Genomic DNA, 14,074 nt, shown 5'->3' with positions numbered 1-14,074 from the left:
CAACCTGCAGTCCGAGCACCACTTTCACAAATACAATAGTACTCATGAATAGAATCCCGTCCAACTTTTGCTTTATCTATCAAAACAAAAATGTTGTGATACTTACCACCACGGTAACGAGATTTCATATGCGCCTTAATCAATGTAGGTTCTTCAACTGAGATGCCATACTTCTCATAGTTCAAAGCTACTGATGGGTGCTTCGGCCTTGGATGGAACTTCTGCACCAAGAATATTCCTTCTTTCTGATGTTCTGCATAGTATGAAATCGCATTGCGTATTTGATAAGGTCCGAGACTCAAGTAGTATAGATCATCCATCGAAAGTTCAGGAAATCCAATGAGTCGATTATTTTCTTCATTATCGAGTGATGTGTACTCGACTGCAAGGAATGGTACTCTCAGTTGAGGAAGATTGAATTCTTGGACGATGATTTGCAAACGATTAGGGACGTTAAGTCGAGATTTCAAAGTCTGGGCTATGCCTTCATGCATGACATCACTCAGAATTGGTTTGTGGAATAAATTCAAGAGAGCAAAAGCGATATAGAGAGAGTCGAGATTGTGTTTGAGAGTTGTATTATGTGCTGGCAAAGAAAAAATCTTGAATTTCTTCTTGAGGCGACCGAAGACTTGCTCTATCACCCAGCGACATTTGGTTACACATCTTGAAGCATTTGCTTCTGCGGTATTAAGTTGACCGAGTCCTGGACAATAAGCTTTCAAATTCTTCTCTTCAGTTAGGAAATTCAGTACATCACGAAAACCTCTATCAACTAATATTGTATCACCCTCATGAATAGTACTCATGTCATTTGCGTATCTCTGGAAACAATCCTGCAATATGGTCGCATCATTATGCGTTGCGTCAAAGGGTCCAAAAACGTATAGAACGACACCATCTGAGGAGCAACCTACCATAGGTTTGGCCAGCGGCATTTTTTTCTGCTCACTCCACAGACGTTTTTGTCCTGCATAATTCGCAGATTTTTGGGCCAGGCGATAGGTGGCATCGAATACTATGCAGGCTTCATCGTCTGGAATATCGAATAGTAATTTTGACATTGGTGTCGTATGAGCAAGGAATACTGAGCGATCATTCCGATTGATGAATTGTGAAACGAGGTTCTTGTGCAAATCTTCTCTTGCTAAATTCATATGATTTGCAATAGTCCTCCGACAAACACCAAATAAGAATGAAAGTTGTTCATCAGAAAGAGAAGTTCGCATTTGACAAAGTAAAACTGCAACGTGCTTAGGCTGGCATGTTACGGAAAAACTGCATACAGTTTGAAATTGTTCTTTATCAAGAGCAAACCAATTTTTGAATGTCGTGTCATCAATAGAATCGATATTATCCACATCGAATATTTTTTCATTTTTTCCTTCAGCTCTTGATAGTAAATAAACATAAGATCACTGACTGTTTTTTGTTCTTCAGCACTTACTTCTTCTCTAACTTGCTTTACAAGTGGCCAAAATGTAGAATTATCGACATGATTGCTACACATACGAGCATCATTTTTGGTCAAGAATTTATAATCCATGAGCAGCTTACAACGGATAATTCGGGGAATTGAGATCAACTTCCGGGGGTTTTTGCAACCAAAAGTGCATCGTGAATGAGAATTAATACCTTGACGATAAATCGAGAGATCAGGTGTATCTGGATCATCATTCGCCTGGGATCTTGAGATGATTATTGATCGATTACTAAGTTGGTAACAGTTTCTGCATATTTTGCTCTGTGATGGAATGTGGTTCAATTCTTCTAATTTCCGTTTCTTCGGATTATTTTTCCGTAAATTGTTAACCATCATCAACGAATTCGATATGTCTTCGATAGGAAAAAACTTATCATTTTTCGATCTTTTTTGATCATTACAGCCTAAACATTTAATGAAAGGCATTGCTTTATTGAAGAATCAACGATCGTCAAGTATGAAAAAATATACCTGAAGAGATACGAGAATGTAAGAAAGATTGGGATGAAACAAAAGAAAAGTAGCGAGAAACTGACTTCAGCAATCAACAAACAAGAATATGGAGAACAAAGAAACAAGTAACGTCATAATGCGACGCACGACTGCTGAGGAGCGGTTTCGCGAGTGGATCTGCAAGCATCGATCGTTATAATTCGACGGTATTCGGAAGTCGTAAACAGAAGGAATCGAGTCGATAACACCAGACAAGGATAGCCGCGATCGGCAGCGCGGACCAAACAACACAGCTCACGCGGTACCGAAAGATCTCGAACGTTCGATGTTCTCGGCGAGATGTAAACACGCTGATGCGAGCCGATCAGCGGTGATGATTTGAGATGTATCTCTTGTCTTAATCACGGCCACGATATAAGATCGATTTGCGGTAACACTTCGGTAATTGAATTGCTTCAAAGACTTGGTCAGTGATAGAGAACGTATTTTTAGGGTGCTTTACAAAGCACCCCTCCCCCCATAAATGAAATGGCGGTGAATAGTTGATCGTTAATTCTCTGAACAATGAATCGTAGATGATCCATTCAACACAAAATACCTTCAATATTACGTGAACTTCAGCCACGCATTCTTCCTTATGCAAGACACCCTGACGGGAAATCATCACATTCACCTCATTGTATCTCCGGAACCGTGCCTATGCTCATCTTGAAATTTTACTGGGATTAATATTTCATCTAATAGTACTATTTGCCATAAAAAAAGTTTGCAATTTGAGGTCTCAAAAATGGGCGAAATTTGCCATCACTCTTTCTCAGATATGTTACAATGTCATAAATTATATGGAATATTTTCGTGATATTTTTCATTCACACCCTATGGTGGCAAGCAAATGTCATCAAACGTCAGTTCGCCTTATCCATTCTCCCTATCCGCTCGTAAACCTGAGGGCAACATAGTGGACGGGTCGTCAAGTAGATCAGTGGCCAAGTAGGTTCTTCCCTTTGTGCGTGCGATAACATATTTTAGATAAAGTGGACCCTAATCTGCGAAAGGAGTTTATTGGTCCGCCGTCATCGACGAGCAAGTCGCCACTACCGTAGTCGACGGTTCGAGACCGTTATCAGACGAGGCGAGTATAACATCGCTGCTGTACGAAGGGGTTATGGCCGCGAGGGCTCGTTGGTCTCCGGGGGTGGGTATGGCGCGGCTAATAGCGCTTAGGGCTCGCGTGCGGCGCCGCACGTGAACGGCGCCGGGACGTCTAAGCGCCACGACGCCGTGTATTTCCCGGGTATGCGTCACTCGCGATCGCGGGAGGAAGAGCCGCGCTGGACGTACGCGATGGTCGAACGAAGGAGCGAGAATGCGGGTGAAAAGCGGGGATAAGCGTTCTTCGGGGAAGCCAATCTAGGTAACCGTCGTGGAGAACGCCGCGTCGATTACCCGCGCCAAGTGAAAAGGGGTTGAAAAGACCAATCGCCCGTGCCCACTCTTCCATGCCCGGATCCCGATCACCGACGAAACGAGATCCATTCGTGGTGCTTGTCAACGAAAACGAGTGTGCGAGGAAACGAGAAGCGTCGAAATTACTCCTCTCGCTTCTCGGGTTTTCCTCGGGCCAGTTTGCGCAATCATTCCGGCGGAAAGAGAGATGTAAACGGGCGTTGTTTGTCGAGCTCGTAATTACTGGCGTTGTTGGCGCACCGTGAGACTTCGCGCTCACTCTTTTTCCGCGAGATGATCATACGAGGCACTCGCGGCACATAAACGCGCGATTCTCAATTTATAATTTCAACTGAAGCGTTCCCAAGCGTAATCTAGAATTCTCCAGGCTCGAGCGCTCGAGCGGTATATACGCGATAAATTATTCTTTCTTCGTGTCACGCTGGCGCAGAAAGAAGCCGCGCGCTAAAGTATTCCGTTTTGGCCGATGCTCGTCCATAAAGATCGCTCGACAAAGTCGAAATTCCTGCGGTGCGTCTCTGTGATGGGGTACGAGCGAGACGTACGTTAACGGCCGAAATAACGTAGACGCGTTTTATTCGAGCACGGCGCGACATTGTGATAGCGTCGATGCGATGCGTCGAGCGACAATAAAATCTGTTCCGTGGTAACGGCCAAATCCGACCAGACGTATCGTTCGCTCGACCAGTCGGTCGCCGTTTTCACTTTAACGTACGAGCTCGGTGCCGGGACGATGTCGCGGCATTTAAACCGCCGTGCCAGTCGTGCTTTATGGCACGTGTAAAGGTAGAGCGTACAATGAATATGAATAGGCGGGTCATTCAATTCGCGGGTTGGAAGTGGTTCTCGTTTTAACCCTCAGTCTTTTTTCATCTGAATAAGAATGTTCCTTGGTACGTGTGTCCGAATTCTTTGCTCTGCGCTGCGAAATAAACCATCGAATGATGATCTAAGGCGCTATTCGGCATACTTTTCAATAATTGTATTATATTAGAGATGAATATTGCAAGATGGCGAAAGTGTACTCGGAATAAAACATAATTAAGCAAAATAAGAATCAAGTCTGAAACGAAATGTCATTATGTTATTCAATTACGATAATTTTAACGGTGACATTTTAAGGAAATTAAATTTAACGTCTCGTCGGTCAGCTTGATTTAAATCGCAACATCGTTTGCTGAGTTCTCCGTAAAAACGCGACTGTGTATCCATGTTGAAATTTTTAATTTAATTAGCTGCTGGTTTGTTACATATTTAAAGCGTATTTCCCGACTGCAAATACGGCGTTCTATTTTTCAGCTCGTTTCGTCGAGGCGATAGACACGAAGCAGCTACTTTCCCCGATTGCCATTTGCTGATGGGTGATTTAATTAAAAACAGAAATACCTCTGGTTTAATGACATTCACACAATAACATGTTTTTTCACACAAGCCAACAGAAAAGCAGACAAGAAAAATAGGAGCTCGAATCAAAAGCGCCGAATGAAGTTACCGTTACAAATGTATCTACCTTGTAATTGATTTAAGGGATCGAAACGTGACGACGTAATCGCGTTTGCGTAATCACGATTAATCTCGATTTAAAAAGAGGATTCATTTGATGCGCTTGTATCCGCTTCATCGAAAATTCCACGAGTAATTCTTCGTTTCGACTATGACAAATGTAATTTTTCATGACGGGGAGACGGCTGCTCCATCAAACCCTCGACCACCCTTCGGGGTGGTTTTGTACGCTCGCGCAAAAATAGCCGAGCGTGTGAGAGAACGCGTACTAAAAACTGAAACAAACGCCAGAACAGCCCGAGTGCTGGCACAAAGCCATCCGTCACAGTCCAACGGCTCGACTTATCGATCTGTTAGTGGCGTACGTAGTAGCGACGGGAACAAGACGATTCGCATTATCGTCGCTCGAGATATATGGAGAAACACGTTCAAATAATGAAGCTTTGCTAATTTCTGCACAGTATGTGAATATTAATGATGTTTCTTGAGATTACAATTTGAATATCTTCGAGATTAGTTTTCCATTACTGAAAATTTTGAGAAAATTGCAGTGACATTATTCTTTATAATATTTGTCACATATTTCATTTGCAAACTGTTGTCAAGTACGAGCACGCTATCGAGAAGCCCGAAATGTAAAATATCGCCTTGTGTACGACTTGTAGCGATTTTTCTTTTACAGACGCCGTAAGTGAAGTTTCGGAGCGTAGATTCCGGGACTTCCCCCTCGATGAGCACGCAGTGTCCTCGTTAGATTCGCATTTAGATCAAAAACCGTACCGCCGTAATGAGCCAAGTTGGGCCGTCGTTTTTTCCCATTTGGTGTCACGACGTCTCTCGGCTGATACATGTACTCTTAATGATTCTCGTGGCCAGATTTCAGCGCCCAGACGGCGGCCAAAAACTTCTCAAGATTCGCACAGCTGACCGTCTCGATCTCGTTGCTGCTTTATGGAAAAAGTTAAGAAAAATGCGTCGAACTGCTCGGGAGTAACAAATTATAGTGCATCATTTTTCAAAGTGCAGATGTCGCAATACTGTACTGATGTGCTCGCGATCGTATTCTCCGATAAAAATGATTAATACCTAATATTATATTTACACATACATACACATCGATACAAAGAAATCTAAGTTAAAACGAGAATTTTATATGGACGGTAAACGTAAAGCTCGCGTAAATCGCGCCCGCAAAAATGCCGGCAAAATACCTCAGGAGTTCCTATGTTGCGGCGATAACTTAGGTGCGCGGGCCATCGACGCCTTGAATCCCGAGCTTTTCTGAACAAGCTCGGCGATACGCTACATGTCTCCGCGACGCTTTCGCAGGCCGCGCGCGCGGTAGATAATGTTACGCCGTAATTTATTTTTATATCGAGGGACGATAAATCGCGGTTTTACGGCGCCGTTAAGATTTTAGTGCGCCCGCAGGAAAGGAGCAGAACGTGTCGCCGACCCGGTCCGTGAGCTTTGCCCGCGACAATTTTCTATTTTCCGATCGTCCTTTGTCCGCGGTAAAACCCGCTTGACGCGCGTGGGCTTAAGCCGCAAGTCACCGGTGGAATCGTCGCGCGGAGATTTCCAGGCGAGGTGAGTTCGGGTCGCCGTTCTTTGCGGCACAGCAATCCGTGTCTGACTTTTTGCGTGCCTCTACTACTGCCAGCGGTGTGCGTTAGGGATTAAAGTTTGCGTTCCTGGCTCTTCGCGCATTTTAATCCGCGCGCTGTCGAGTCGCACCGGGATCAAGCTGTCCTTAGCTCCGCATTACGTAACTGCTTTGCATTCGCGAAGAGCGAGATTTTTTTCCTCTTCGCGCCTTTTTCGTCTAATGTTCAGCGTACATGAGCTTATGGTGCTCTCTTGTATATTTCTTATATAATATATTGTTAAAGCATGCTTTCATATTTCTCGCCGAGCACACGTACGAAACAGGCACGCAATGAAATCTCTCTGTCTCAGAAAAGTGGAATAAAATTACGCAATCCATACTCATCGGTCACGATTAACGCGCTATTTTTGGGGTTACCGCGTAGGGGGTGATTTATTCCTGTCGGTGCGGTTTCGCAGCTGGGAAACATTGTTGCCTAAGAACCTCGTCCCGCCTTCCCGCCACTTATCCGGGTCCCAGCACCCGTTTTACGAGCGCCCGTTTTGCCCGCTGTGGGCTTGTCGCGGATATTTCTCGGGAAGGTGTTTTTGACCCTCGCCACCTGCATCCCCATCAGGTAATCCACCCGTCCACCTACCCTCTCGGTACTGGTCCGTTCGTCTGGCATCTCGCCTTAACCCCTTAATGTCCATCGAGCAGCACGTACGCCCGCTACGACGAGCTTAGAGGCATCTTTCGGTTTTACCGTGCTCCCGTAAAAGCGATATTGCAACCGGTCCTGGTGAAATTTTCACCAGCCATCCTCGTCCCCGTGCGCACCGTCGCTTGTGGCTCGACTAATCCTTTTAACTACCGGCCGGCGACTTTTCCCGCCGTTTACGACGCGACAACTTTTACCGAGCACGTAAGGAGCCACGAGCATTACGTAAGATCTCCCTCTTCCTCTCTCATCTCCGGTTGATCTCGAACGACGTCGGATATTATTTATGAATGTGCTGCGCTGGTGCACGTTCCGGTGCTCTTTTAGATAAATTCAATTATTTAGGCAATGTTTAGAGTAAGTTCTCGCGAATGCACCGTTGTGCAACATTTACGGAGAGAACGTTATTAGTGAATCCAAGACTTTTACGTTGGGGCAGCGCGCAATGAGAATTTAATGCCCCGGGAGGGGGGGGAGGGGTAAGTGGACACAAAGTTACAACGCAAGAGAGAAGGGAACACAGTTCGATTACACGCGAGATGACGCTTTGATCTCGTCTTGCGCTTGTAACGACACGTAATGACTTGTAATACCGTAGAAAGTCCAGGTAATGTTCCGTAATACCATGCTTTGTCGAACAGTAATCTGGCAAACTTTGTAATATCGAAGCACGTGTCAGCAGAAAACGCCATTTCACAGTTTCCAAGTTATTGCTATCGTAGCTTTGCACAGTCGGGAATAAATCTCATAAATTATTATCTTTACGTCCGCGTCGCAAGAAATTCGTATTAAGACAAAGTAAAAGTTTCGATCTCTGTGCATCCAATTTCCATGGTTGCCCAACGCAATTATCTCTTGGATCAGAATAATAAGAAAGAAAGAGTTGAACAGCAGCAGCGATCGCTGAAAGTTCATAAAGGGAGCTCTTGCTGAAACTATCAGCTCTACCATGACACCCGGCTCCATTTTCTTTTCTTCCGCTTTTAGCCGTGAGAGAAACGTAAAATGTATGGGATAGTATCGTTTAAAATCCTCTCGGAGGAGAGAGACCCGGTAGAAGATAAAGTCCTTCCCAAAAGGAACTTCCCGATTAAGGAAACGCGGATTATAAAAGTTACCTAACGACGACAGCCGAGCAAGAGAGCTTTCGTCGGGAGCTTCTTTTCGACGAGTTCTGGCCTACATTAAGATAAAATGTGCTCATCCTCTGCCGCAAGATAAGCGCAAAATGAATTTCGAGAAAGGCAGGACTAGAAAATCGCCATCTCGATAACGCGCGTTTGCCGCTGTTAGATAGATGCCGCGTGCTAATAGAAAGCTATACGGAAAAATGTCTTAGTATGCTCGAATAAGCGGTGAATAAGAGAGCAAGAAAAGTAGTAATGATGACGTAATGACATATTGAAATGGTAATCGCGTTCATAGATCGTTCCTATGAAATATCCCTCAAGCGAATAAAATATATCTGCGGCAGCAGAATATTGATTGTAATACCCTTTGCGTTATTATCCCCCAGCACAACCGCACTACAAAACATATTACAAGCATATACCATGTTGGAAGCGATATCCCCGGCCAGTATATAATTCTCCACATAAGGGGCACGGAAGGTGGAAGTTATGAGGCAACGATAATTTCAGGAGGAGGATTCTTCTTCGGCTCCTCATCGTGAATTTTCCAGCCGAGCTCCGGAACAAGAGCCGACGTGAATTACACGGAGTCGGGCGCGGGGGTGCGCCGGGAACGGTGGGAAGGACGGGGAAACGAGAGAAGGCGGAACGGTGTCGCTTGCAACCCTTCCAGGAGCCAGTTATAAGGAGATTTCCCGAGGCAGGCTTCGGTGTCGGAAAGTTTTGCGCGATATATTAGCGGCAATAACAGTATTTCTCTCTCGCGATATTAGTCGCTGACCGGAAACTGGCGGGCGACCGGCGATAAAGCGGGAATTCTGATGATACGAGGGTAATCGCTCGACGACGATACGCAGCACTCGATATTATACGCGATGTTATACAAATGTCTTTTATCAAAATTGTCGATAACTGTTTATTTTTATTAAAGCGCTTCGTGCTGTTCAAAACGAATTACGTCGATCGATACGTTTATAGCGTCTCGAAGATACGACATATATGATGATTTAAACACTTCTTACATTTCGCACAAGTACCTCGTTCGGACCAAATTTCCTACGGGAATTGCGCAACATCGTGGAACACAGGGAGCCACGCGACTGCCGGGGAGGTAGATAAGGATGGACGAGGGGCAGAGGCGGTGGAAGAAGAGGACGCAAAAGCGCGAAGCGCTATCGTCTGCAACCCTTTCGGCGCGAGTCCAGGTATAAGGAGATTTCCCGAGGCAGACGTCGGCTGTTGGGTGTTTCGCGCGAAATATTAGCGACAATAACAGTATTTCTCGCGATATTAGCTGCCGGTCGTTTCGTTCCGCCAGTCGGCGAACCCTTTCATCGTTTCTCGCAATCTTCCTCTCGTCCTGCCGGCCACCCCATCCGCCAATTCGCCGCGCGTTTCCGCGGACGCCTCTTCGCCGGGCTTCTTCGGGCTTTTAATTGATCTGCGGCTCACCCGCCGTCTGCTCTTTCTCTCCCGCAGCTCTCGGGGCTTCCGCGGCCGAAACACGCGGTCGATCGTGCAAATCGTCGAAACCCACGTCCGGAATGAAGTTTACTGCCCGCCACCGTGGAGCCATGAAAAAGCTCTTCGGACTTTTACGGCTGGGTTCCCTGGAGAGACGCGTCATTCTTTTAACCCGCACTGGGTACGGGTCCAATTTTCTCATTTTCGATAAAAATGTAACGGGACCGCGAGAACCATGCAGGAAGAGTAGCGAGGAAAGTAGGTATAGTGGCGAACCCGCGAAGGAATTTATTTGTCGATCGTAGCAATATTTTTTCTGCTTTCCCGACTTGCGCTTATCAAGGTACGTTAACGCGTGTTTCTCACGCGTTCTCGCTATTCGTGCACACTTTGCGAAACCGCATCGGACAGAGTCTCTCTCGAATCGCGGTACTTCAGTTTGTTCATCGATTAATTTCTAGCGACGTTCTCCGTTCGGCTATTTACTTTTTGCCCGTTTGCATCCCCTCGCGCTGATTTTCCATTATCTCTCTTTGCCACCCTATAATTGACTTACAGCCAGCACTGCCGCTGTCTTCGACGTTGGCTTAGGAAGAGGATTTTGTGGAAAAGCTTCGTTGGCTGTTCGCCAGCTACCAATAAGAGAGACAACGAAAGCGCGCAGTTTTCCGAGCGCGAACCACGAAGGCACTTTTCGTTCTGATCGATCCGATGGTCTTACGGCGCCGGCGGTACTTTCCGTGGTCCGCCTGCAAACTATGATAAGCATTGTTCCATGGAATATGCCTGAAACACGATATATCATCGCCCGAAAGTTCGTCCCTATTCCGCACAAATAGGATGCGCACAATACTGCAGAAAATTCGCTGAAATTCTCTCAGAATTTTGAATATTTGGCAAAAGAATTTAGCATGCTGTCACTTTAATCTCTTTCTTATTTTTCTCAGCGAACAGTGTGATCGCAATTTTTAATCCCGTTAATGTAGTTAGTTCTCGCGTTGAACGTCGCAGCGCAGTGGAAGATGTTGAGGAGAAATAAGCGGATCACGTTGTTAAGAAAACAACTAATAGGATTAACGCTCAAGCGCGGGGAGCAGGGAAATAATAATTGAAACGATAAACATTAATGCAGCGTAAAAATTAAAAAGAGCGAGCAAAGGGGGGGGGTGCAGTTCCGCGCGCGAGATAACGAGGCAGCGAGCAACGCTCCGCTATTTCGTAGATTAGCCGAGGATTAACGTGGCGGCTGCTTCGGGTGCAGCCTCCTTAAATCACGCCGCGATACTAATCGCGCCTGAATACATAAAGAGCGTGCATTAATCAGCGCTGTATGCGCGCGAGTAACTAGCGTGTACACTCGCGCGTCTTTATCATCTCGTGAAAAATTTATGCGGCCTCGAACGACTAATGTGCACGTAATGCGACAAGTGTGTTACGAAGGACACGCCGACGCTGGTCGTTCCAGCAATTTCGCGTGCAAAGTAAGGCCGCACCTTCGCAACTTTTATTGCCACCGTGTATACGCGCTACGAGTCACCGCTAGTCGCTGTCACTGAGAATGACTTGCATGCGATTACGCACAGAAAACTCTATCCGTTGTTCCGTCATCGATTAGATTATGAAAATTCACGCGAGTTCTCTTAACAAAGCAAACAGCTCTGCACGCACTCGATTTAACAGCGATCGCAAAATTCATATCAAATAAACGTCCGTTTGCGGTCGCGGCGAATCGAACAGTTAAATCTCGCTGCACACGCGTGTGTGTGTGTGCATCGGTACGTAACGAACACGAGGTGCACATGAGCGCACACCGCGAATTGTCGCAAACCGCGAACCGCGCGAGATCGCCGATATGATTTTCGCCCCGCATTCGAATCCAAATAATATATAGTCGGCCGTTTATTCCCGAGGCGGGGTGGTGTGATAAAAGAATCATCGGAGAGGATTGCTGCAGCTGGTAGCTGTAGGATGAGCGAGGCAGCACGGTGGATAGGCGGGTGTTGGTAGCGTTAACGTAACTACGAGGGTGGAATTACAAGGGGGTTAATCAACGCGCGCGCGCACACCGGCCGGTGCTGGCTCTCAACAACTGCACCCTTGGTAGTTCCCGCGGACCTTATGCTCGTACAAAATACAGAGAGAAACCGGGAAGGCGAAGGGGCGGAAATAGAGACGAACGATCACGGGAACGGAGAACGGGCAAACGAGTGGGGGGGATAGATAGGATGGGGAGTACAAGAGTGGAAGTGTGCTGGAACAGAGGATGTGGCACAGAACGAAGAGGAGAAAGCACGAAAAAAGGAACGTAGAATCGTAGGCGGGAAGAGGGAGGGAGATTTTACGAGGTGGACGCGGCACTTGTCCGCGACGAGCTTGCGGGCTTCCTCATAAATCTAACTCGAGATCTCTTGTTCTTCTTCCCTCTCGCGTGCTTCATTTCGCTTCTCTTTTTTATAATTTAATGCGAGCCAATGGAAATGCCTTATATTTCTTCACAAAGTCAAATGACCCCAAGAGACCCCAAGCTTCCTTTTTTCGTTTTTCTAATTGCAGTTTCTAATGGCAAACAAGTCTCACGAGATGAACCGTACTGAGAGACACGCATGTTTCTTCTTTGGTTTTTACTCTTTTTCAAACATAAGTGATAAGAACGATAATCGCCACATACAGTTCATCTTAGATTCCGATTAAATTAAATAATATGATGATATATGAAACCAATAAATTTGCAATTTTAGTCCATGTATTAAACTAGATAAAGGAAATCTTTATTACGCGTATCTCAATTCCTTACACGATTAAATGTAGCAATATGATGTACGGCGTCGATGCAGCACAAATAGCACAATTATCGTGATGAACTGCGAGTGATATATCTATTACGAAACGCTGATACGGCAAAGTGCGCTATCGTGGAGCAGTACTAATCTGGGATATTACGGCGGCGGGCCTCTCGTTATTAATCGCCGAAAACTTTGTACTAAGCGGATATATACATCGTCCGACGAATAGTTACGTCGTGGTCTGATATTGTCGCCCAGGCAATTAATTATTTCTGATAAGTGCAGTTGGCACAGTACGGAAAGAGTAACAGTCGGCGAATTGTGCTGCAGCGCGATAATTAATTATCGCGGATTAATGTAATAGCATTACATAACGCGGTATCGCGACGAGGGACTTCGTCGTTGAAGTTACGAGAAGATGATCTAATCGAACCCGTTTGCTTCGAGGTCGATAACCCCGAGCTCCGTCATGTATTAGGAGTGTGATTTAGTTTTGAGGGTTTTGCAACAGATGGCTGTAGTGTCAGTTTGTTCCAATAGCTGTTTCCGATAACTGTTGTTTCTTACAGTGTAGACATTACCATGACATTTAGTAGCATTATAGCAATAGATGCAATAACAGTCGTGTTTATATCATCGTAAAAATGCAACTTCCGAAAGAGCATTTTCGACATGCGTTGCTTTTGTTTTTTAATCAAAAGAAAACTGTGGCTGACTGTTATAGAATTCTTGTGGAAACTTATGGTGATTCTGCCCCATCAATTAAGACGTGTGAATACTGGTTTAGACGCTTTAAAAGTCGTGATACTGATGTGAAGGACAAAGAACGCTCGGGACAACCAAGAAAGCTTGAAAATGCAAATTTGCAAGCATTATTGCACGAAAATCCAACACAATCCACTTCAGAACTTACCAGAGCATTAAATGTTGATCGTACAACAGTTACCAAACATTTACATGAAATGGGAAAAATTCAGAAAGAAGGGAAATGGGTTCGACATCAATTATCGGAAAGTGCCATTGCAAACCGGTTGAATATTTGCATTTCGTTGATCGCCAGGCAAAACAAGAAGAGTCTTTTGTCTCGGATTGTTACTGGGGATGAAAAGTGGATCTATTTTGATAATCCGAAACGCAGAAAATCATGGGTGGATCCAGGCGAACCATCAACATCCACTCCGAGACGCAATATTCACGGTTCAAAAGTAATGCTCTGTATTTGGTGGGATAGTGTACTATGAGCTGTTAAATCCGCATGAGACTGTCACGGTTGATCGTTATCGACACCAATTGTACAAGTTGAAGCAAGCATTGGACCAAAAACGACCACCAATTGCGAGTAAACGACGGAAAGTGATTCTTCTTCGTGACAACGCTCGACCTCACGTTGCGTTATCAGTGAAACAAACACTATTAGAGCTTGAATGGGAAGTCTTACCGCACCCCGCGTATTCTCCGGACATTGCTCCATGCGATTATTAT

The 14,074-nt window shown here is 45.4% G+C and overlaps 1 protein-coding gene across 5 annotated transcripts in view; it reads right to left on the bottom strand.

Moving 5' to 3' along the window:
• The window catches only part of LOC105282227 (protein Fe65 homolog), a 151,985-nt gene that overhangs the window by 57,555 nt on the left and 80,356 nt on the right, over positions 1 to 14,074 (bottom strand). The gene's annotated exons all lie outside the window — the stretch shown is intronic.

The sequence above is a fragment of the Ooceraea biroi genome, chromosome 12 (assembly GCF_003672135.1).
Source record: "Ooceraea biroi isolate clonal line C1 chromosome 12, Obir_v5.4, whole genome shotgun sequence".
In the NCBI taxonomy this organism is placed as follows: Eukaryota; Metazoa; Arthropoda; class Insecta; order Hymenoptera; family Formicidae; genus Ooceraea; species Ooceraea biroi.
Note: the sequence above shows the minus strand (reverse complement) of the source record. Positions and strands in the feature narration are given on the sequence as shown.